The following is a 23,985-nucleotide window of genomic DNA, read 5'->3' as shown; positions in this document are numbered from 1 at the left end:
TACACCTCTCAAGAAACTCAACTACCGCCTTTGCTATTGATCTGGCATCGCCTCTCCAATTCAACCAGCCTGAGAAATGTGGACACAATGGTTCTATTTTTAGCACTGAAATACCGAATCACCACAACCCAGGTATTTCGAGACACTGACATCAGTGGACTCATCCAAAAGGAGACTGAACTTCTCATCCCTCAAATCTGATGTTAGCCTTTTGAGAAAATAAGTAGCCTGTACTCCCCTAATCATTTCTGTGCACTTGGTGCGGTGCATTTGGAAGTTTGTTGCTGCCACAAAATCTGAAAAGGCAGCTTTGCAAGCCATACCTAAATGGTTGCATGCTAGCAGCGAATAATGCTCTGCAGTGGCCATTGCCATAGTAGCTTCTGCACTTTTGCAGTTATCCACTTTTTTAACCAACTGTGGTAATGTAGACTGCATTGTGGGGTTGTGAGGTTTTTATTTATTTATATGCTTTGCATATCTGATTTTTCATTTTTTATTTTTTTATTTCACCTTTATTTAACCAGGTAGGCTAGTTGAGAACACGTTCTCATTTACAACTGCGACCTGGCCAAGATAAAGCATAGCAGTGTGAACAGACAACAACACAGAGTTACACATGGAGTAAACAATAAACAAGTCAATAACACAGTGGAAAGAAAAAAAGAGTCTATATACATTTGTGTGCAAAAGGCATGAGGAGGTAGGCGTATAATTACAATTTTGCAGATTAACACTGGAGTGATGAATGATCAGATGGTCATGTGCAAGTAGAGATACTGCTGTGCAAAAGAGCAGAAAAGTAAATAAATATAAACAGTATGGGGATGAGGTAGGTAAATTGGGTGGGCTATTTACCGATGGACTATGTACAGCTGCAGCAATCGGTTAGCTGCTCAGATAGCAGATGTTTGAAGTTGGTAAGGGAGATAAAAGTCTCCAACTTCAACAATTTTTGCAATTCATTCCAGTCACAGGCAGCAGAGAACTGGAAGGAAAGGCGGCCAAATGAGGTGTTGGCTTTGGGGATGTTCAGTGAGATACACCTGCTGGAGCGCGTGCTACGGGTGGGTGTTGCCATTGTGACCAGTAAACTGAGATAAGGTGGAGCTTTACCTAGCATGGACTTGTAGATGACCTGGAGCCAGTGGGTCTGGCGACGAATATGTAGCGAGGGCTAGCCGACTAGAGCATACAGGTCGCAGTGGTGGGTGGTATAAGGTGCGTTAGTAGCAAAACAGATGGCACTGTGATAAACTGCATCCAGTTTGCTGAGTAGAGTATTGGAAGCTATTTTGTAGATGACATCGCCGAAGTCGAGGATCGGTAGGATAGTCAGTTTTACTAGGGTAAGTTTGGCGGCGTGAGTGAAGGAGGCTTTGTTGCGGAATAGAAAGCTGACTCTAGATTTGATATTAGATTGGAGATGTTTGATATGAGTCTGGAAGGAGAGTTTACAGTCTAGCCAGACACCTAGATACTTATAGATGTCCACATATTCTAGGTCGGAACCATCCAGGGTGGTGATGCTAGTCGGGCGTGCGGGTGCAGGCAGCGAACGGTTGAAAAGCATGCATTTGGTTTTACTGGCCTTTAAGAGCAGTTGGAGGCCACGGAAGGAGTGTTGTATGGCATTGAAGCTCGTTTGGAGAGAATGGTGTCGTCTGCGTAGAGGTGGATCAGGGAATCGCCCACAGCAAGAGTAACAACATTGATATATACAGAGTAAAGAGTGGGCCCGAGAATTTAACCCTGTGGCACCCCCATAGAGACTGCCAGTAGACCGGACAACATGCCCTCCGATTTGACAAACTGAACTCTGTTTGCAAAGAAGTTGGTGAACCAGGCAAGGCAGTCATTAGAAAAACTGAGGCTACTGAGTCTGCCGATAAGAATATGGTGATTGACAGAGTCAAAAGCCTTGGCCAGGTCGATGAAGATGGCTGCACAGTACTGTCTTTTATCGATGGCGGTTATGATGTCGTTTAGTACCTTGAGCGTGGCTGAGGTGCACCCATGACCGGCTCGGAAACCAGATTGCACAGCGGAGAAGGTACGGTGGGATTCGAGATGGTCAGTGTTCTGTTTGTTGACTTGGCTTTCGAAGACATTAGATAGGCAGGGCAGGATGGATATAGGTCTGTAACAGTTTGGGTCCAGGGTGACTCCCCCTCTTCGTCACCTGAAGAGGGGGATGACTGTGGCAGCTTTCCGATCCTTGGGAATCTCAGACAATATGAAAGAGAGGTTGAACAGGCTGGTAATAGGGGTTGTGACAATGGCGGCGGATAGTTTCAGAAATAGAGGGTCCAGATTGTCAATCCCAGCTGATTTGTACGGGTCCAGGTTTTGCAGCTCTTTCAGAACATCTGCTATCTGGATTTGGGTAAAGGAGAAGCTGGGGAGGCTTGGGCGAGTAGCTGCGGGGGGGGGCTGTTGGCCGAGGTTGGAGTAGCGAGGAGGAAGGCATGGCCAGCCCTTGAGAAATGCTTGTTGAAGTTTTCGATAATCATGGATTTATTTGCAGTACGCACAGTATGCCCGACAATCATCCCTAATTACTGGCTTCAGCCACCCTTTAAAATCAGGTACAGACTCTTTTCTGTACTTCTGGCTGTACAATCTTGATTGAGACATGTTGATTGGTGTTGTAAGTTCTGTTCAAGACCAAACATTTGTGACCAACTATTTTCATTAGGTTTGTCTCGTTGAACGCATACTACTGCTGCTGCAGTCAGCCAACAATGATTTGCAATTTGCCGAAATTGCTCCTGGCCTGCTGCTGCCTGTGCACGAGCTGAGCGCAAGCTGCTGACGTCATGCACAATGCACTTTTGCAGCCAAGCACGTGTGTGGTGACTGAGTGTGTGACAGAGAAAATCGTTTTTGTGTAATTTAGAGGGAAAATGCGTGCATTTTAGCATTTGAGTCACTTTTCAAAAGATGCTAAAAGTTCCAAATACCGTTTTAAAAGTAGCTAAATTTGTTGCTAGGTGCTGTTTGAAAAAAAAGTTGGCAGGGAACTCTGAAAAGTTGCTAAATCTAGCATCAAAATTGCTGAGTTGGCATCACTGATCGGTCCATAAGCTGGGCTTTACAGAAGAGTGGCCAGAAAATAGACATTGCTTAATGAAAAAAATAAGCAAATGAGTTTGGTTCTCGCAAAAAGGCATTTGGGAGACTCTCCAAACATATGGAAGAAGGTACTCTTGTCAGATGAGACTAAAATTGAGCATTTTGGCCATCATGGAAAATGCTATGTCTGGCGCAAACCCAACACCTCTCATCACCCCGAGAACACCATCCCCACAGTGAAGCAGGGTGGTGGCAGCATCATGCTGTGGGGACTGGGAAACTGGTCAGAATTGAAGGAATGATGGATAGAGCTAAATCCAGGGAAATTCTTGAGGGAAACCTGTTTCAGTCTTCCAGAGATTTGAGACTGGATATTCACCTTCCAGCAGGACAATGACCATAAGAATACTGCTAAAGCAACACTCGAGTGGTTTAAGGGGAAACATTTAAATGTCTTGGAATGGCCTAGTCAAACCCCAGACCTCAATCCAATTGTGAATCTGTGGTATGCCTTAACGATTGCTGTACACCAGCAGGAACCCATCTAACTTGTAGGAGCTGGAGCAGTTTTGCCTTGAAGAATGGGTAGAAATCCCAGTGGCTAGATGTGCCAAGTTTATAAAGACATACCCCAAGAGACTTGAAGCTGTAATTACTGCAAAAGGTGGCTCTGCAAAGTATTGATGTTGGCGGGGTGAATTGTTATGCACGCTCAAGTTTATTATTTCTTTTTTGTTTCACATTAAATACTATTTTGCATCTTCAAAGTGGTAGGCATGTTGTTTATATCAAATGTTACAAACCCCCCAAAAATCTATTTTAATTCCAGGTTGTAAGGAAACAAAATAGGATAAATGCCAAGGGGGGTGAATACTAAGGGCAGCCATAGCATCAATGACAGAGCGGGAGAAGCATCCATCCTGTTATGCAGGTGAGTGAGGACCCAAAAGCGACTTAACAGAAACTGAGTTTATTAAAGTCCAAACAGGGAAAACATAATCCTTAATCTTTACAGGAGATGTCCAAACAGGGAAAACATAAATCCTCTAGTTGTTGAGGAGAATTGCAGGACAAGCGGCAACAGGCTGCAGGTCCCTTCGGGTAGGCGCGGGCCGTAGCGGACAGAGACACCTGCTCACACGCAGCATCTGATGAAAAGGCAAAACACGACAGGACGGAACAAGGGCACAGCAAACAAGAATCCGACAAGGACAGAGGCAGAAACCGAGAGAGAAATAGAGACCTAATCAGAGGGCAAAATAGGGGACAGGTGTGAGAGAGTAAACGAGGTCGTTAGGAGAATGAGGAACAGCTGGGAGCAGGAACGGAACGATAGAGAGAGAGGGGGATAGAGAGAGAGAAAGAAACCTAATACGACCAGCAGGGGGAAACGAAGAGAAGAGAAAGCACAGGGACAAGACATGACAATACAATACATGACAGTACCCCCCCACTCACCGAGCGCCTCCTGGCGCACTCAAGGAGGAAACCTGGCGGCAATGGAGGAAATCATCGATCAGCGAACGGTCCAGCACGTCCCGAGACGGAACCCAACTCCTTTCCTCAGGACCGTACCCCTCCCAATCCACTAGGAACTGATGACCACGTCCCCGAGGACGCATGTCCATAATCTTCCGGACCCTGTAGATAGGTGCGCTCTCGACAAGGACTGGGGGGAGACGAATGGGGGCGCGAAGAAAAGGCTTGACACAAGAGACATGGAAGACTGGGTGGACGCGACCAAGATGTCGCGGAAGAAGAAGTCGCACTGCGACAGGATTAACAACCTGGGAAATACGGAACGGACCAATGAACCGCGGGGTCAATTTGCGAGAAGCTGTCATAAGGGGAAGGTTACGAGTGGAGAGCCATACTTTCTGACCGCGACAATACCTAGGACTCTTAGTCCTACGCTTATTAGCGGCTCTCACAGTCTGCGCCCTATAACGGCAAAGTGCAGACCTGACCCTCTTCCAGGTGCGCTCACAATGTTGAACAAAAGCCTGAGCGGAGGGAACGCTGGACTCGGCGAGCTGGGACGAGAACAGAGGGGGCTGGTACCCAAAGCTACTCTGAAAAGGAGATAGCCCGGTCGCAGACGAAGGAAGCGAGTTGTGAGCGTATTCAGCCCAGGTGAGCTGTTCTGCCCAAGACGCAGGGTTTCGAAAGGAAAGACTGCGTAAGATGCGACCAATAGTCTGATTGGCCCGTTCTGCTTGACCGTTAGACCCGGAAGAGAGACTGACGGAAGCCTCAATCAAACGACAAAACTCCCTCCAAAACTGAGATGTGAATTGCGGACCCCTGTCCGAAACGGCGTCTGACGGAAGGCCATGAATTCTGAACACAGTCTCAATGATGATTTGTGCCGTCTCTTTAGCGGAAGGAAGCTTAGCGAGGGGAATAAAATGAGCCGCCTTAGAGAACCTATCGACAACCGTTAGAATAACAGTCTTCCCCGCTGACGAAGGCAGACCGGTAATAAATTCTAAGGCGATGTGAGACCATGGTCGAGAGGGAATGGAAAGCGGTCTGAGACGACCGGCAGGAGGAGAGTTACCGGACTTAGTCTGCGCGCAGTCCGAACAAGCAGCCACGAAACGGCGCGTGTCACGCTCCTGAGTAGGCCACCAAAAACGCTGGCGAATAGAAGCAAGCGTACCCCGAACGCCGGGGTGGCCAGCTAACTTGGCAGAGTGAGCCCACTGAAGAACGGCCAGACGAGTAGAAACGGGAACGAAAAGAAGGTTCCTAGGACAAGCGCGCGGCGACGGAGTGTGAGTGAGTGCTTGCTTTACCTGTCTCTCAATTCCCCAGACAGTCAACCCGACAACACGCCCCTCAGGGAGAATCCCCTCGGGGTCGGTAGAGGCTACAGAAGAACTGAAGAGACGGGATAAAGCATCAGGCTTGGTGTTCTTAGAGCCCGGACGATAAGAAATAACGAACTCGAAACGAGCGAAAAACAACGCCCAACGAGCCTGACGCGCATTGAGTCGTTTGGCAGAACGGAGGTACTCAAGGTTCTTATAGTCAGTCCAAACGACAAAAGGAACGGTCGCCCCCTCCAACCACTGTTGCCATTCGCCTAGGGCTAAGCGGATGGCGAGCAGTTCGCGGTTTCCCACATCATAGTTACGTTCTGACGGCGACAGGCGATGAGAAAAATACGCGCAAGGGTGGACCTTATCGTCAGAATGGGAGCGCTGGGACAGAATGGCTCCCACGCCCACCTCTGACGCGTCAACCTCGACAATGAATTGTTTAGTGACGTCAGGTGTAACAAGGATAGGAGCGGATGTAAAATGCTTCTTGAGGAGATCAAAAGCTCCCTGGGCGGAAACGGACCACTTAAAGCACGTCTTGACAGAAGTAAGGGCTGTGAGAGGAGCTGCCACTTGACCGAAATTACGAATGAAACGCCGATAGAAATTCGCGAAACCGAGAAAGCGCTGCAGCTCGACACGTGACTTAGGGACGGGCCAATCGCTGACAGCATGGACCTTAGCGGGATCCATCTGAATGCCTTCAGCGGAAATAACAGAACTGAGAAATGTGACGGAGGAGACATGAAAAGCGCACTTCTCAGCCTTCACATAAAGACAATTCTCTAAAAGGCGCTGGAGAACACGTCGAACGTGCTGAACATGAATCTGGAGTGACGGTGAAAAAATCAGGATATCGTCAAGGTAAACGAAAACAAAGATGTTCAGCATGTCTCTCAGTAAATCATTCACTAATGCCTGAAAGACAGCTGGAGCATTAGCGAGACCGAACGGCAGAACACGGTATTCAAAATGCCCTAACGGAGTGTTAAACGCCGTTTTCCACTCGTCCCCCTCCCTGATGCGCACGAGATGGTAAGCGTTACGAAGGTCCAACTTAGTAAAGAACCTGGCTCCCTGCAGAATCTCGAAGGCTGAAGACATAAGGGGAAGCGGATAACGATTCTTAACCGTTATGTCATTCAGCCCTCGATAATCCACGCAGGGGCGCAGGGTACCGTCCTTTTTCTTAACAAAAAAAACCCCGCTCCGGCGGGAGAGGAAGATGGGACTACGGTACCGGCGTCGAGAGCAACAGACAGATAATCTTCGAGAGCCTTACGTTCGGGAGCCGACAGAGAGTATAGTCTACCCCGGGGGGGAGTGGTACCCGGAAGGAGATAAATACTACAATCATACGACCGGTGAGGAGGAAGGGAGGTGGCCCTGGACCGACTGAAGACCGTGTGCAGATCATGATATTCCTCCGGCACCCCTGTCAAATCACCAGGCTCCTCCTGTGAAGAAGGGGCAGAAGAAACAGGAGGGATAGCAGACATTAAACATTTCACATGACAAGAAACGTTCCAGGAGAGGATAGAATTACTAGACCAATTAATAGAAGGATTATGACACACTAGCCAGGGATGACCCAAAACAACAGGTGTAAAAGGTGAACGAAAAATCAAAAAAGAAATGGTTTCACTATGATTACCAGAAACAGTGAGGGTTAAAGGTAGCGTTTCACATAATATCCTGGGGAGAGGACTACCATCCAAGGCGAACATGGCCGTGGGCTCCCCCTAACTGTCTGAGAGGAATGTCATGTTCCCGAGCCCAGGCTTCGTCCATAAAACAGCCCTCTGCCCCAGAGTCTATCAAGGCACTGCAGGAAGCTGCTGAACCGGTCCAGCGTAGATGGACCGACAAGGTAGTACAGGATCTTGACGGAGGAACCTGAGTAGTAGCGCTCACCAGTAGCCCTCCGCTTACTGATGAGCTCTGGCCCTTTACTGGACATGAAATGACATAATGACCAGCGGAACCGCAATAGAGACAGAGGCGGTTGGTGATTCTCCGTTCCCTCTCCTTAGTCGAGATGCGAATACCCCCCCAGCTGCATGGGCTCAACACCTGAGCCAGTGGGGGGAGATGGTAGTGATGCGGAGAGGGGGGACACTGTTAACGCGAGCTCTCTTCCACGAGCTCGGTGACGAAGATCTACCCGTCGTTCTATGCGGATGGCGAGTTCAATCAAAGAATCCACGCTGGAAGGAACCTCCCGGGAGAGAATCTCATCCTTAACCTCAGCGTGGAGACCCTCCAGAAAACGAGCGAGCAATGCCGGCTCGTTCCAGTCACTGGAGGCAGCAAGAGTGCGAAACTCTATAGAGTAATCCGTTATGGATCGATTACCTTGACATAGGGAAGCCAGGGCCCTGGAAGCTTCTTTCCCAAAAACTGAACGATCAAAAACCTGTATCATCTCCTCTTTAAAGTTCTGATACTCGTTAGTACACTCAGCCCTTGCCTCCCAGATTGCCGTGCCCCACTCACGAGCCCGTCCAGTAAGGAGAGATATGATGTAGGCGATACGAGCTCTACCCCTTGAGTATGTGTTGTGCTGGAGAGAGAACACAATATCACACTGGGTGAGAAACGAGCGGCATTCAGTGGGCTGCCCAGAGTAACACGGTGGGTTATTAATTCTGGGCTCCAGAGACTCGGAAGCCCTGGAAGTAGCTGGTGGATCGAGACGGAGATTGTGAAAAAGTTTTGAGAGGTCGGAGACCTGAGCGGCCAGGGTCTCAACGGCATGCCGAGCAGCAGACAATTCCTGCTCGTGTCTGCCTAGCATCGCTCCCTGGATCTCGACGGCTGAGTAGCGAGGATCCGTAGTCGCTGGGTCCATTCTTGGTCGGATTCTTCTGTTATGCAGGTGAGTGAGGACCCAAAAGCGACTTAACAGAAACTGAGTTTATTAAAGTCCAAACAGGGAAAACATAATCCTTAATCTTTACAGGAGATGTCCAAACAGGGAAAACATAAATCCTCTAGTTGTTGAGGAGAATTGCAGGACAAGCGGCAACAGGCTGCAGGTCCCTTCGGGTAGGCGCGGGCCGTAGCGGACAGAGACACCTGCTCACACGCAGCATCTGATGAAAAGGCAAAACACGACAGGACGGAACAAGGGCACAGCAAACAAGAATCCGACAAGGACAGAGGCAGAAACCGAGAGAGAAATAGAGACCTAATCAGAGGGCAAAATAGGGGACAGGTGTGAGAGAGTAAACGAGGTCGTTAGGAGAATGAGGAACAGCTGGGAACAGGAACGGAACGATAGAGAGAGAGGGGGATAGAGAGAGAGAAAGAAACCTAATACGACCAGCAGGGGGAAACGAAGAGAAGAGAAAGCACAGGGACAAGACATGTCAATACAATACATGACACATCCATGTATACAGGTAAGATAGTGTATCTAGCTACATTTTCAGATCTAAGTTTCTAATTTTGGTATCTGTTTTGTTAGCTAGCTAACATTAGCTGTCTAGCTTGCTAGCTAACATTACGTGTATGAGCTAGAGAAATTTGCATGGCTAGTTATTGCCTAATGTTAGCTAGCTAGCTAACATTGAACCTGGGTGGTTAGCTACCTGCAGATTCATGCAGGGTAGTAACGTTATGAGTTAGGATTATGGTTCATTGTTTAGCTAGCTAGCTAAATTAATTTTTAAATGGGTGGGTTTACTGGTGATAAAATACACTAGTTATGCTATTTTGAACCACCAAACTGCCGGTCGGTCACATACAGTATGTGACATACACTACATGGCCAAATACTTTTGCTCGTCGAACATCTTATTCCAAAATCATAGGCATTAATATAGAGTTGGTCCCCCGTTAGCTGCTATAACAGCCTTCACTCTTCTGGGGACTTGCTTCCATTCAGCCACAAGAGCATTAGTGTGGTCGGGCATTGATGTTGTGCGATTAGGCCAGGCTCGCAGTCGGCATTACAATTCATCCCAAAAGTGTTCAATGGGGTTGACGTCAGGGCACTGTGCAGGCCAGTCAAGTTCTTCCACACCGATCGAGACAAATAATTTCTGTATGGACCTTTTTCCTCCTCCAGTAAACTTTACAGTCGGCACTATACACTCGTGCAGGTAGCGTTCTCCTGGCATCTGCCAAACCCAGTTTTGTCCGCTGGACTGCCAGATAATGAAGAGTGATTCATCACTCCAGGGAACCCATTTCCAAGGCTCCAAGAGTACAATGGTGGCGAGCTTTACACCACTGCAGACGACACTTGGCATTGTGCATGGTGATTTTAGCCTTGTGTGCAGCTGCTCGGCCATGGAAACCCATTTCATGAAGCTCTCGACGAACAGTTATTGTGCTGCTAATGTTGGTCTATGGAGATTGCATGGCTTTGTGCTCGATTTTACACTCCTGTCAGCAACGGGTGTGACTGAAATAGCCGAATCCACTAATTTGAATGAGTGCCCACATACTTTTTCAGAGTAACTGTTGTGCATTTTATGAATAATGACTAAATGATGTATACATTTAACATAGAACTATAACTAACTGAATTTTACTCTGTTTTTCTACACTGATAAATAATGTTTGTTCATAAGAAAGAGGTTATGTAGCATGTACCTGGGAAGAGAGGAATGTATGTGTGCGCCTAAAGAAAACAAAGAGGGTCCTTAAACTATGTTTGAGCCGACCCGGCTGTAACTCTGGGGAGATAAGATAGGACAGGGAGAGCCCCTCTAGATTTCAGTATCTGGGTGGGACTGGAACTGTCATTTGAGTGGTAATAAACTGTGGTGAGACTTCAGGAGAAAATCCTAATGTTCGTGTGTATGTATGTGCGTAGGTTAAGATAATATTATAAAACGTCTTTGTATATGTACAGCAGAGCTCTCGTAAATTAACATTCTGACTATTGTATACTGGCCTCTGTCTGTTTCATTTCAATAAGAACCTTACAAATTCTTAGTAACAGACAGAGTAGTTGAATTGAAGTTCAGTTTATGAACATTGAGAACAAAATTATCATAACAATTTGGTCCTTTCGAGAGCCGGAATCTCAAGACCTGCCTCTGTCGTCCCAGGGAACAGCTGAAAACTGCGCACGGGCGGATCCAGGATCCGTAAGACAAAGACCTGACCTCTGAACTGAGGGTTTATTTCAGGCCAGTGTTGAACTGATACACGACAGAGGTGGTGACGATATCTAACCTACATTGTGTTTCCCAGTCTACGAGACAAGGTCAGTAATCTTTATTCACAAATTTGGGGGGAATGATTTTAAGATATCTTTGATTTGATGTTCTAAAAATGCTTAGAATTAATCAATAATAGGTGCTTAATTATTCTAAACAGATTCACTAGGTTTCTACTTTGCAGTTTAACCAAAATCGAAAGGAAGTTGGCAGGTCCGAAAAGACCTGAGGTAAGGTGCACTACCACAAATAAGAATAACGGAAGTGAGGGATATTAAATAGGTGTTTTTTGATAGGACGGTCGTTTTGTACAAATAGGATAACTTATAGTTAACTGACATGCGGTAAATTAGCCATAGACCCAATTCAATAAGACACACCTAAATAAAGTCCTAAGAAGATATAAACTAGGCTTGGTGAGATAGGAAGGCGAACAAGATAACTTAATTAACCTATTCAATACTGAGAGAAAGTCCAAAAAGGAGGAGAGGGAAGCCTAATATAGGGGAGTGTAGATACGAGATATTAACTTTAAAAGTCCTAAGACACAACAGATAGTTGTACGGGTGAGACCTAATGTCCGATCGACAGTCAACTCTATAGATAACGTTTCCAGAAAGGAGAAACACACATCAAACATCACATACACATAGAGTGTGTAAATATACCGTAGGACAAAACTATAGTGATTGGATAATGGTAAAAAAGCACACACATATATCACAAAAGCATATACACCTAGATAGGGAGAATAAGCATAGTAACTACAAAGTTAACTAGTAATGGGCATTAAATCCTCAAAGGAGGTTCCGGAATTAATAGAAGTTTGCGACTACAGACAATTATAATAATAGGGTTATTTGCGGGGAGGCTCCGTCAGTCCAATAGTGATGGTGGTCAAGGGGTGGAACTCTTGCCTACGACTCGGGTTCGTATATCAGCCTAGGCACCGATGGACTAAAATGAATTCTGATTGTAATTCAAATATTGATATATTTTGCAGGGAGAGATACGGTTGTTAGGGTTTGTTTAATTAAGATATAAACTGAACGTTTTAATAGCTTGTTTCGGTTAAATTGAAAGACGAATTCATTCTAAACAATAGCGAGTCGATTTCGATGGAATACGTTGTCTTGCCTAAATGGTCCGCTGGAATAACGTATTGGGAATGGAGTCATATTTAAAATGCTGAATCATAGAAGAGACAGTTACCTAAATCTAATGAATTCTAAATAATAACGGAAAGATAATTACGATGGAGTTGTGCCCATCGAAATGTGGTTTTATTCTTATGGATTGACGGGTGTACGTTATAAATTTAGCGAAGTACATGGTACTTTTAACTACCAAAACACTGCTTAAAACTATAATTGTTCAGAATGTGTAGGTTTACTAGTTAAAAATAAAATATATAAAATGTAATTGTTCAATAATGTGTAATTGTTCAATAATTCAATGTGTTGTGTTTAAAAATAAAAATGTGATCATATAAAATGTGTTGTGTTTATATTACTTTTACAAATAAAATATATGATAATATACAAACAAATCTAAACTAACAAATGTCAAAGCATATTTTTTGCAGAGATGGCCAGTCAATTTGATTAACGTTATTGTGTATTCTACGTAATGACGCAGTTTTACGTTATTACGTAATGACATCATCACGCAATAACATCACAACGTCATTTAGCAACTTTTAGCAACAAATCGACCTGCCTCTAGCAACTTCCCCTGAAAATGAGTTGGCAACACTGGGACAGATACTCCAATCTCCGCTGTGGAGCTTTGCTTCTCCTAAAGTGTTATCTTAGGTCTCTTTGTTGCCTCTCTGATTAATGTCCTTAGACATGAATGACTCTTAAAGTCCACCTGTGTGCAATCTATTTAATTAATTATGTGACTTCTGAAGGTAATTGGTTGCACCAGATCTTATTTAGGGGCTTCATAGCAGAGGGGGTGAATACATATGCACTCACCTCTTTTCTGTTTAGTATTTTTTTCATTTCACTTCACCAATTGTGTATGTCCATTACATGAAATCCAAATAAAAATACATTTAAATGCAGGTTGTAATGCAACAAAATAGGAAAAAGGCCAAGGGAGGTGAATACTTTCACAAGCCACTGTATACAACAGCCTTTTGTCTGTTCTCTTTTCGTCTCCCTCTACATATTTGCAATCAAACTGCAGTGGTTTTTCTAACTCCTTAGCTATCACTCTAATTCCACTGATTTCAAAACTCGGTCCCCCAGAAAGTGGAGAGCAACACTTTTGCAGTTCTACTACTTGATATCTTTCAAAAACAACCTGCGTTAGAAAGTGTTTTTGAAAACAAGTCCAGTTTTGGTGCAGAGGAAGCGGGTAACTTCCCTTTGCCCTGGCCTTATGTGTCTGACTCACTTGTCACAACCCACACAGACAGACACCCAGCAATCACACCCGCACACGCGCACACACACACGGCTATTCATGGACCACATTGATGGAGTCTGAAGGAAGGCCCACTTTTATCCTGAGTTTTAACAAGGAAACAAGACCAGGCTTTTGATAAGGAGCTTATCAAAATGGATCTGTTTTCATAGTTAATGGCAATAGCTATCTCTTCTAGGCCATGACAGGGAGAGAACTAAATGCTTCACGGTCACGGCTGATCACCTAAACTTTCAGCTATAAGCAAATCAGTGATCTGCAGAACCTGCATAGGAAGTTATAAAGGGGTGTGTTCGTGGAGGATATTCTCTTGAGCAGTATGTGTTGAAATCCATTGCAGGCGCTTGTGTTTGCGTGCAATATTGAAAGGGGTCTGTTTGTACATTTGTCAGTCAAGTTAAAGGTTTATCGGACCAGAATAAATTGGAATTGAGCTGCGGTGACAGCTCATAAACCAACACCAACGTCACCTGTCCTTAAAATACATCGCAAACATTCGGAGTTAGCCTGCAGTGTGGTCTTGTATCTGCATTGATCTGAATTAGAACCTATCTGATTGTTCTGGCAAAGAGTGCCTTCCTTTTTCTGAATCAGAAACAGTACATTGACTAGAGTGAGGAACATAAATGTAGCATCCCATTGTTTTCATCCCTTGATCAAAATTAGCACCTTATGATATACACTTTAAAACTACCCACAGCAAAACAATGACACGTATTGAAATGAAAGTAGGCAACTCGATATGCAGTTTGGTTTTGGTATTGATACTTTTGGCTTCTGTGCTGCAAGCGTGACAGCCGTTTTGACAGTTTTTGTGAAGGCACAGGTGGCAAACATTGCAACACATGCACAGGAAACTCTGTGGTTGTTCTTGATGACTTCTTCAACACCCATCGCCGTTGTGTAACACGTTGAGACGTCAAGCTGTCAAACACGTTGCATTTTCATTATTCTGTTATGTCTGAAATTTGTTCCACAGGCATATTTTTGATTATTGGTGATTGACATGGAAACCTATTTTCAAGGAAGCTCAAATCCATGTTGAATAGCACGCTGCAATAAAACATTCTTAATGGTTTACATCAACAGGACATTGGTCAGCCACAATGACAACCTAATAAATAATGTCACATATTCCCTCTGTTCAAATCAATGCCTCCCTCTGCTGGTGGAAAGTAGTACAACAACAAAACATATTAATAACAGAGTGTATAGAGTACCACAAAGTCGTAATACCCACAAAACCTAGCAGTCAAACAAGGAAATGATTCCGATCATTTTTCCACCATTCATTTTTCCCATATGGGATTTTAAAAATAGTTAAAATAAGCTCTGTGTTTTGTGTAGGCTTACTCTGGCATTATGTTTTGATAACCATGTAAATGTCTCTAGGACTTTTATCTATATATTTGCCTGTATTTACCCCCCAAAAATGAAATACCAAATAGCTGCTAATGTGGCTAATATAAATAGCTACAAATGCCATGATGATCTGGATGAGACTGCCGATTTAAGTCGCTTTGGATAAAAGCGTCTGCTAAATGGCATATATTATTATTATTATTATTAGTTAAGAAGCTCTGGATCAACATTCTAATGGTAGCTAAATTTAGCACTGAATAAATAGGCAATTATTTTTTAAACTTTACCATTCTGTGAATGGTCTTATGTAAGTTTAAAATTGACACAATACCTGTTAGCAAAGGTTTCAGCAAGAGATGACGTGCAGGAGCATGCAGGGATTTGTAGTCTTGCATGATGTAAATAGTATTTTCGAATCTGAGAGTAAATAGAGCTGAATATATGTGACACGTTTCAGGAGACTAGGCCTATGTCGCGCGTCACTACTTCACACAAGAGCCATTTGAACGTAAGCGTTTTATTTGAATTTTTTATAAATCGTTTTTGTCAGAAATGCCTTCTGGACATTTGAACTTTCATGTGCCTTCATGTAAACTTTATGTATGTATGCCACAATTTTTTTTAAATTACGAGCCTAGTTGGTTTAGCCACAGGAAAAGACTTTCCTTAGCAACCTTCTTAGCCATGATTGGCTGAGATAATGAGTGGGCTGGACATGTCAAGAGATGAGTTCAGATTGGTCTGCCATGTAGCGTCCCTCTGTCTATTTGAGCTGTTCAGTATGTGTAGGTAATCCTGTCTAACGCAGCTTTTTTAAATATATATATCACGTAGTAGAACTGCATAAGTGTTGCTCTCCACTTTCTGGAGGACCCAGTTTGAAATCAGTGGAATTAGAGTATGATAGTGAAGGAGATGGAGAAAACACCTGTATCCGGATTACGTCTTCAAACCAAGGGCAACCATGGCATCCGTGACAGAGAAGGATAAGTGTCCATCCAGGTATACAGGTAAGATAGTCTATCTAGCTACATTTTCAGATATTACACGTTTCTAATTTTGTCAGAAAGTACTTTTCATTTCAAGCTAAAGTGTACTGTTAGCTAGCTAGCTATCATTTTGTGTATGATCTGTGTAGAAATATTATTCGCATCTCAGAGCCATTTGCTTTGGTAGTTAATATTAGCTAGCTACCTGTAGATTCATGCAGGGTAGTAACATCATGAGTTGGGATTATGGTTCATTGTGTAGCTAGCTAGCTACATATCTTAACAAAAGACTCCAATATGCAAGTATCAATTTCAATACAATGTTCATGATGTCACTATGACAGGTGTTGATAGACGTAGTTGGTAAATTCGCTCTCAGAATAAATGACTAATTTATGAATGCTCAACACCTGTTGAACATGGCCGGTGTCAGTAAACGTTGGCAAAAAAGCATACTTAAATTATTGCCAACAGCACAGTGCAGTCACCAACGTCCTGGATAACATAAAAACAGTCTAACCAGCTCTGTTTGGGCGAGTAACATGGTCAGAGTGAGCCCTTCTCTCATTTGTGTCTGGAAGTAGCTAGCAAGCTAGCCAACATTAGCCAGTTAGCTTTGGTGTTTGACAGCTGTTAGGACAGAACACTTGGATCAACCCTTAAAGAGGTGGGTGGGGCTAAAGCTTAGGAGGGTGTGAACGATGCTGAATGGGTGTAGAGAAAGAAGCGCTCTCCAATAGGTACCAAAAGTTTTAAAGCATAATTACTTTCCTATTGTTCCTCAACTGTATTGTGTAATATACCATTTTGTAGCTTAGTCTCAACTTCTATCTAATGTAAAAAATAGAATTTCAAATTTTGTTAAATAAGACCGAATCGAGCCGGTCGGTCACACCTTGTCCGAGAGAGATTTACATGGTTTACATGGTCATCAAAACATCAAGTGTTTCTAAAATGTCCTAATGGGAAAATATTAATGGTGGAAAAAACTATTGCAACCATTTCCCTGTGTGACCACTAGGTTTTATGGGTATTATGACACCTTCACTGTGGGGATCTATAGTAGGGTTACATTTCCCTAGAGGCTGATAGGACTGATGGGACTGTTTAGCATTTCCCCCAATAATGGTTAAGGCACATGCAAGATCCAGAAGGCATGTTCCAGAAGACATTTCTGCCAGAAATATATACAGTGGGGCAAAAAAGTATTTAGTCAGCCACCAATTGTGCATGTTCTCCCACTTAAAAAGATGAGAGAGGCCTGTAATTTTCATCATAGGTACACTTCAAAATGAGAAAAAAATGCAGAAAATCACATTGTAGGATTTTTTATACATTTATTTGCAAATTATCGTGGAAAATAAGTATTTCCATGTACATTTAAAGCAGGAAGCACCAGTGACTCAGTCTATAAAAAAGTGGTCAGGTGAAGCAGATGCTAAACTACAGGACTGTTTTGCTAGCACAGACTGGAACATATTCCTGGATTCTTTCGATGGCATTGAGGAGAACACCACATCAGTCACTGCCTTCATCAACAAGAGCATCGATGAGGTCGTCACCACAGTGACTGTACGTACATACCCCAACCAGAAGCCATGGATTACATGCAACATTCTCAATGAGCTAAAGGGTAGAGCTACTGCTTTCAAGGAGCGGGGACTCTAACGTCACTACTGTGCCTGGTTCTGATCAAGGCTGTATCACATCCGGCCGTGATTGGGAGTCCAATAGGGCGGCGCACAATTGGCCAAGCGTCGTCCGGGTTTGGCCGGGGAAGGTCGTCTTGGTAAATAAGAATTTGTTCTTAACTGACTTGCCTAGTTAAATAAAGGTTAAACAAAACAATTATTTAAAAATAATTCTACCAACTACGTCTGTAACCATGAAGTGTATTGAAAGGCTGGTCATGACTCACATCGACACCATTATCAAAGAAACCCTAGACACACTCCAATTTTCATACTGCCCCAAGAGATCCACAGATGATGTAATTCCTATTGCACTCCACACTGCCCTTTCACACCTGGGTAAAAGGAACACCTATGTGAGAATGCTATTCTTTGACTACAGCTCAGCGTTCAACACCGTAGTGCCCTCAAAGCTCCTCACCAAGTTAAGGACCCTGGGACTAAACACCTCTCTGCAACTGGATCCTGGACTTCCTGACGGGCCACCCCCAGGTGGTAAGGGTAGGTAAAAAGACATCCACCACTCTGATACTTAACACGGGGGCCCCTCAGGGGTGCGTGCTCAGTCCCCTCCTGTACTCCTTGTTCACTCACGACTACGTTGCCAGGCACGACTCCAACACCATCATTAAGTTTGCTGATGACACAACAGTGGAAGGCCTGATCACCGACAATCATGAGACAGCCTATAGAGAGGTCAGAGACCTGACCGTGTAGTGCAAGGACAACAACCTCTCCCACAACGTGATCAAGACAAAGGAGATGAAAGTGGACTAAATGAAAAGGAGGACCGAGCACACCCCCATTCTCATCGATGGGGCTGCAGTGATGCAGGTTGAGAGCTTCAAGTTTCTTGGCGTCCACATCACCAACAAACTAACATGGTCCAAGCACACCAAGACAGTTGTGAAGAGGGCACGACAAAACCTATTCCCCCTCAGGAGATCGAAAAGATTTGGTGTGGGTCCTCAGATCCTCAAAAGGTTTTATTTCTGCACCATCGAGAGGATCCTGACGGGTGGCATTACTGTCTGGTATGGCAACTGCTCGGCCTCCAACCACAAGGCACTACAGAGTGTAGTGCGTACGGCCCAGTACATCACCTGGGCCAAGCTTCCTGCCATCCAGGACCTCTTTACCTTCCGGTGTCAGAGGAAGGCTCTAAAGACTCCAGCCACCCTAGTCATAGATTGTTCTCTCTGCTACCGCATGGCAAACGGTACCGGAGCGCCAAGTCTAGGTCCAAGAAGCTTCTAAAAAGCTTCTAACCCTAAAGATAAATTTTCGCTCTTCTCACTAACAGCAAATGATTGCGTCTTGTTATTATATTTAGCTACCTGTTTTTTGTTATTAATAAGTAATCATATATTCCCAATTTGCACAAGGCTAATTTTGTTTATTTACAATACTTCAACCCCTAGAAACTGTGTGTATGCATGGTCCAAAGTTTGCAGAAGGAGAAGCACATTCTCACATCAAGTTGAGTTTTTATAAATGCCAACGTTTGTATGAAAACTGACGCTGTATAAATGAGGCCCCTGATGCTTTGTTTACTAACCAAAACACCGAAAACTCAGACCTGCCCAGTCCACATGGACATTGTTTTAGTCTGGCATGGATATATAAATGGAATCACCTCCAGCACACATCAATGAGAAGACTTCCTAGAATGCTTGAGATTCATATTTTTTTCAAACCCCTTCCAAGTCGTACTACTTAAACATCCAGGCTGACATCCGTCTCTATCGGTGACTGTGGGATGTCAAATGTTTTCTACGGTTGACTCATGCAGTATATGTGAACTTTGAAGTTTCAATTATGATATGAAGAACAGTAGATGTGTGACCAGGCAGGTCTAGTGGGAATGCCTGTGGTCACATACCTGTATGTCTATGGTGTCTGCAGAGGTTAGAATCCAGCCTGCTGCCCTTTGACCTCTGTCTGTCTTTCCCCACTGCTATCCTCTCTGCATCTGTATAATATAATCAGAAAATGCTTATTTTTAAAGAACTGTAGGTGTCTTTTCACAGAACTGAACTACACGTTGGAAATGAATTATTGTTCAGTAAGTGCAAAAATGTCATTGCTCTGCATGTCTTTGCCATCAATATTACAATGTGATATTTCAAAATAAGATTACTGCAAATATATTCTGGAAGATATGCCTTTACATGGCAATGTAAACTGAGAGAAAGCCTTTTACAAGAGAGACCTGGTCCAATAGACGGGTTGGTTGTTTAGCAACAAGACCGATGCGTGTGCAACTATGGGGAAAAACAAACCAAATTTATAGTAAAATATACAAATAGAAAATATAGTTGACAACTATATTTCATCTTCAATGTTTATTGAAAACATAAATAAATGTTCCCAATGAGCAGTTGTTGACTTTCAAATACATTTTTTTAGTTGTTGGTTAGCTAGCTAGCAAATCTTTGCTAAATTAGCATAGACGTGACATCAGTCAAAACAGTTCAAAACAAGACATCTTATCAAGAACAAGATCAAACTAGCTGAAACAAGCCACCTATGATTCCCCCCATGTCAGCTTCTTGTCATTGTTGCTAGCTATATGGCCATCCAGAATCACAACATAGACTTCTGTCCCATTGAAGCGTGCACATCTTTTTCTAATCTGTTTATAATGTTTGAAAATAAATATCATTATCAGACACAGGTTTGGATGTTTGGATGTCAACTGATTAAAAAAAGATAAGTCCTGGACACTGGTGATATCGATGCTTCAAACATTTAAAGATATGCTCTGGAACTTTGGCGGCTACAAATCATATTTTTAAACCTCCAGCTTTGGGCTGGATATGTCAATCTGTAATTTATACATGCATAATCTATGAGCATAATTACTGCCTTACCTCAATTATCCACAAAATCCATAGTTTTAAAGCGGCTGTTTTTCTGGAAGTTGTGCTGTCCCATTTTCCCACGTGGGCCAGCCACCTAGCAATTCAAGTTCAAGCAATGAGCTTCAGCCCTCGCCATACGAGGGACAGCTAGCAAGAGGCACACCATGCACACACAACAGAGCAAGAGAGAGCAATGTCGTGGTGCACACATCTGCCCATTTGTTTCAGAAGCATCTGAATTCCCCCAATATTTTTGTGGTTATCCTTAGATATATTCTCCACTTGCCCTAAGGGAATTGTTGACATGCAGATTTTAAACAATTCTAGATAATATTTTATTTAGAAAAATGCACCAAAAATGCATTTTACTTAAATTGTCTTTAGTATTTTACAGATAGAAAGATGAAAAAAGTGTTTATATACAATCAGCTCTGGACAAGTCTGGTCCTGGAGTGTCTTAACAAAATGAAACAAATACTTAGGCTGACTTCTTCCAGTCCCAAGAAAAATGGATTTGCGTGGTATTCAGATTTTTAATGAGATATCGCCTAATTTTAGAAAAATTGTAATACAAAAGAGTATTTTCTTTGTGTCTAACTTCAACTGGTAAAAGTTGATTGTGATATGATTAAGAAAATAAAATATATATATATATATTAGGGAGTGGTGTTTGGATGAACTAGGAAATATACAAATATTGAAATGAAATTCCAATTATTAAATGTTTGACGAGTCAAATTCCAATTCAAACAATCCACACAGTCTAATTCCAATTCCATAACTTGAAGATCGTTGAAATTCGAATTGAATTCAACATACATTCTGCACTTCATTAGGAATTTCAAGAATGTATAATTCAATTGGAATTGGCCTATATCCTGATTCTAAGGTTTTATTTTTATAATTTGTATGATGACAAAACATGTTTTATGAATACCAATACCGGAGCTTTTTTAGCAACTAGGTACAAAAACTGTCTGTTTGATTGACAGGATTGATGATCAATGGAGCTAAGTTGTTAACATCGTATATAGCCTGATTTGAAGAGTGGATAGAGTTTCTCAGTGAAAGTGCAGCCAGTAAAAGAGTAGATATGAGATCTGGCCTCCACATAATCCACAAACACCCCCACCTTCTGAGATGAATGACTGAGAGGTGGACATAATCAGCCCGGTATATCTCATTGTACAGCTCCAAAGTCCAATAATCAATGCCATGCTCCTTGTCACTCATATTAAACTTCCTGTTGCTGGTCTTCGTGACCATTCATAAATCCCACTGTGTTTCCCCCTCTATTTACACCTCGTAGTAGAATCTCCCTGAGGACACAGGTAACAGAGTTGAACCTTTTGGGGATTTCAGGGAGATCCTGTACCTTATGTGTCCATATCTTGTTTCCCATCTTCAGACAGGAGGAGAAAGCCATATGATGAATCCGGGTCCAAATTAAAATCCACTCTAGAGGGAATAAGGAGAGATAAATGTGTCTGTGCATGGTTTATGTTGTACAAATACATGTAGAGCATGTGTGCAGTCATGAAGTAAGATACCTGCATACTGCTGCACACCTTTCAGCTCTGTGGACAGAAAACATACCAGTCTACCGATAAAATTATTGATGAATGACCTTAAAAAAAATTCTGAAGGCACAGTGCACTTTATTTTACATTTCCCTAGTCCCATTCCTCAGCTTTATATCAAAACAAGTGTCAGATCTGCCATTGTGTTGTTCTTTTAAATCACATAATGAACCTTTAGGATACAAAGCCACATTCAGATTCACAGACCACAAAGATTGTCGTAAGGTCAGTAATAATCTTATACTCTCTTGATATAACAAAAATATATACATCTGCAGTTTGATATAATTTGTATACTGACCAAAAATAAAAGATCTCAGAAATGTTCCATATGCACAAAAAGCGTATTTCTCTAACATGTTGATCCCTGTTAGTGAGCATTACTCCTTTGCCAATATAATCCATCCACCTGACAGATGTGGCATATCAATAAACATATCAATAAACTGATTAAACATTATGATCATTACACAGGCATATCTTGTGCTGAGGACAATAAAAGACCACTCTAAAATCTGCAGTTTGTCACACAACACAATGCCACTGATGTCTCAAATTTTGAGGGAGTGTGCAATTGACATACTGACTGCAGGAATGTCCACCAGAGCTTTTGCCAGAAAATGGAAAGTTCATTTCTCTACCATAAGCTGCCCCCAACGTTGTTTTAGAAAATTTGACCGTATGTCCATATGGCCTCACAATCCCAGACCACATGTAACCACACCAGCCCAGGACCTCCACATCTGGCTTCTTCAACTGCGGGATTGTCTAAGACCAGCCACCCGGACCGCTGATGAAACTGTGGGTTTGCACAACTGAATAATTTCTGCACACACTGTCAGATGCCATCTCAGGGAAGTTTGTCGTCATCACCAGTGTCTTGACCTGAATGCAGTTCGGCGTCGTATGTATGTAATAAAACTTAAGATTTCCTGGGGTAATAATGTAAGAAATAACAAATTAAAAACCAAATTACTGCATAGTTTCCTAGGAACGCGAAGAGAGGCGACCATCTCTGTCGGCACCGGAAATGTATGGCTGTCCTGCATCGCGCACTCAAATCATCCATTACCCACACCTGCCTTCCCTTGTCAGGCGCATCAGCGATATTGGACTCACCTGGACTCACTCATCACCTGTTATTACCTCCCCTATATTTGTCAGTTCCCCAGCTCTGTTCCCTGCTTCTGCACTGATTGTTTTTTGTCTTTGTTTTCTTGTATGCTGACGCTGTTCCTGTCTCGTTCCATCCGTTCTTTATTAAACGTTTGACTCCCCGTACCTGCTTCATCTCTCCAGCGTCGACACACATGTGACACAAAATGTGATAACAAACAGTGCATTTATTCCATATGCATAATCAGACAGCTGTGCATTGGTAATAATGTTTCGGATGAAATGGCTATCACAACTTCCGAAATGAATAATATCCAAAGTGCAGCCACAATGAGAAGTGCAATGCATTTAGCCTATGCCTGTCAACTGTGCACACACTTGTTGTAATGGTTTTCTTCATCTGAACGAGAGGCGGACCAAAGCGCAGCGTGGTTGTTTTGATTCATGCTTTAATAAATCACTTCACATGAACAAACTAACAAAAACAAGAAATGTGAAAACTCAAAACAGTCCTATCTGGTGTACACACAGAGACAGGAACAATCACCCACAAACACACAGTGAAACCCAGGCTACCTAAGTATGATTCTCAATCAGAGACAACTAATGACACCTGCCTCTGAGAACCATACTAGGCCGAAACATAGAAATACCCAAAACCTAGATAAACAAACAGACTGCCCACCCAACTCACGCCCTGACCATACTAACTAAATAAAAAACATAGGAAATAAAAGGTCAGAACGTGACAGTACCCCCCCCCCCAAAGGTGCGGACTCCGGCCGCAAAACCTTGACCTATAGGGGAGGGTCTGGGTGGGCGTCTGTCCGCGGTGGCGGCTCTGGCGCGGGACGCGGACCCCACTTCACAATTGGC

Source organism: Oncorhynchus gorbuscha, linkage group LG01 (assembly GCF_021184085.1).
Source record: "Oncorhynchus gorbuscha isolate QuinsamMale2020 ecotype Even-year linkage group LG01, OgorEven_v1.0, whole genome shotgun sequence".
NCBI lineage: Eukaryota > Metazoa > Chordata > Actinopteri > Salmoniformes > Salmonidae > Oncorhynchus > Oncorhynchus gorbuscha.
This window is presented reverse-complemented; position numbering follows the sequence as displayed.